The sequence below is a fragment of the Gossypium hirsutum genome, chromosome D03, assembly GCF_007990345.1.
Source record: "Gossypium hirsutum isolate 1008001.06 chromosome D03, Gossypium_hirsutum_v2.1, whole genome shotgun sequence".
NCBI classification, from domain to species: domain Eukaryota; kingdom Viridiplantae; phylum Streptophyta; class Magnoliopsida; order Malvales; family Malvaceae; genus Gossypium; species Gossypium hirsutum.
The window spans coordinates 7,201,894-7,204,823 of record NC_053439.1 but is presented as its reverse complement, the minus strand read 5'-3'; positions in this window follow the sequence as shown (position 1 = coordinate 7,204,823).

Sequence of the window (2,930 nt, the reverse complement as noted above, 5' to 3'; positions counted from 1 at the left end):
CTCTCAAGACACTCTGTCGGTGGATGGGACATGTATGTCGGTGGCTCGACGTTTGACGCTAGAAATACGAGCTGGGGAACTGCATCAAGTTCTACTGGATGGCAATCTACATCCAATTGGGGACGTTATCAAATGCCCAGAAGAAGGGATGACGTACTACCTACAACATCAACCGGTAAGGGGACGTCGTACGCTTCAGATGATTGTGGGTTAGAAGGTGACTCCGATATGGATCTACCTCGAGAGCCCAGGTCGGATGGTGCAGAGGTGGGATTATTTTTTGAACCGGAGCCTATTCCAACAGAAGGTGAAGATGGTGATAGGAGTGCAGATGATGAAGAAAATTCACGATTCAGAGCATACTCACCTCCAGCCCACATGCATAATGTCGATCTGTCAAATGATGATGGGTTTGAGTTTCCAGATCTACCACACCGGGTGTGCGATCGTACAAGTTCGGGGGTAGATCTCGGTGAACTTGAAGTTGGTAATCAGTTTACCAATAAGGATAGTTTTATTGGTGCTTTGAAACAGCATAGCATCAAAAACGGCGTTAATTACCACGTCGTTAAATCAAAATCTGATAAGTTTGAGGCGAAGAGTGCGGTGCAAGACGGCACATGTTCATGGAAAATCATCGCCTCGTTAAGGAAGAGGACAGGGTTGTGGGAGATCAAAAAGTACAAAGGTCCACATACATATGCTGCAGGTACAGTATTGAATGTGTCTGAATAATATTTTTATTTTCCAATGTTGCATTATTTAATGTACTCCCTCCCTCTGTAGGTGTTTCATAAGATCATCCGAAAATGGATTCAGCTATGTTGGCTAGCTTGATACTGCCCACGATAAAAGCAGATCCTCGAACTTCAGTGCCGGTGATAATTGCCAATATCCGTAGCCAAATGGGGTACACGCCCTCTTACCGCAAGGCTTGGATAGCTAAGCAAAAGGCATTGGAGAAGATGCATAGTGGGTGGGACGCCTCATATAATGAAATATGACAATGGTGTCAGGTGGTACAGAGATACATCCCAGGTGTCATCACAGACCTTGAAACGGAACATGCGTACTACAACTGCCGATTGCTACGTGGATGCCAAGTGTTCAAACGCCTATTTTGGACCTTTAAGCAATGCCGAGACGCATTTCCCTACTGCAAGCCGTTGGTACAAATTGACGGTACCTTCATGTTCGGTAGGTACACTCATCGGCTATTGGCTGCAGTGGCACAGGACGACGGTGGGAGAATTCTTCCAATTGCATATGCAATAACACTTGGGGAGTCATCTGATGACTGTGATTTCTTTCTCTCTAGGTTAAGGAGGCATGTGTGCCCCCAACCTGATATCTGTGTGATTTCAGATCGGGGCGCCGGTATACTAGCTGCATTTGATCGAGAGGGAAGCTTGTGGCAGCGTACACACCATAGATATTGCCTGAGACACGTTGCTTCGAACTACTACAGGCAATATCCATCTAAGACGGAACGACGACAAGTGACCAACATGAGTATTTACTGTATAACTGTAGTATTTCGTTTGTCAAATTGAATTAGTTTTATTGGTAGAAGTGGTATAAAATATTCACTATGTTCTTATACTGGTAGGGTATGAAATGAATAAAGATCATTTTCACGAGATGTTGGTAATCTTGCGATCCCAAAACGGAGAAGGGGCAGACTACCTTTGCAACATACGTTTCGAACAGTGGGCACAAGCATACGACGAAGGCCTACGATATGGCCATATGACGTAGAACCTGGCAGAATGCATAAATTCTGTTCTTAAAGGAACGCGCCATCTACCGATAACAGCGATTGTGCGAGAGACATATTTCCGTTTGGCGGCGCTATTTCCAAAACGAGCAGCAACTTATGCAGGCCAGATGCAGGGTGGGCATGTATGGTGCAGTAAAGTAGTTCAAGAAATTAACAAGGCGAAGGCGAGGGCAAACATCATGCACACTGTGTGTCATGATCGAGACAATTTATGGTTTCGCGTGACGGAGTTTGACATACCGCACCAAGGTGTTGTTGGCGGGCAATATCATGTACACTTGCGAAACAGGACTTGTGACTGTGGGAAGTTCGATGCACTTCGTTATCCATGCGCTCATGTTATTGCAGCTTGTCAGAAACTCCGTCTAGATCCGCCGAGTTATGTGGACGAAGTGTACAAATTAGAAAACATGTACAACGTATGGAGACACGTTTTCCCACCGGTCCCAGATGAACGTAAGTGGCCGCCCGTATCTGTTGCTCCTTTTAAGCTGTTACCGGATAGAGAATTGCGTCGCAAGCCGAAGGGTTGACCTTTCTCCACTAGAATACGGAACAATATGGATATCCGAGAAACAGCCAGTCAACAGAAGTTGTGCGGATGGTGTAGGAACCCAGGCCATACAAGTCGATCATGCCCTAATCGCAATAGTTGAATGTAATTATAGAAAAAATTACCTTTTATTCAATTATTAATTGATAATTGTATTAATTGTTAGTAAAATTATCAAATTACTACAATTTCTTAAATGTTAGTACCAGTCAAAACATTTTACGAAATCCAACATTATGTAAAACTACAATTTCTTAAATGGTTAGTAAGATTATCAAATTCACTGAGTTATGTTAGGGTTTTTACATTAATTAAATTAGGTTAGGGTTAGGGATTTCAAATAAAATGATAAATCAGGGTAAGAGTTTTCAATTAAATTAGGTTAGGGTTAGGGATTTTAATTAAGATAGGTTAGGGTTAGGGTTTTCATGTAAAATAGGTTAGGGTTAGGGTTTTTAACTAAATTAGGTTAGTGTTTTTAATTAAATTAGGTTAGGGTTAGAGATTTTAATTAAAATAGGTTAGGGTTAGGGTTTTTAATTAAATTAAATTAGGTTAGAGTTTTTAATTAAATTAGGTTAGGGTTAGGGATTTTAA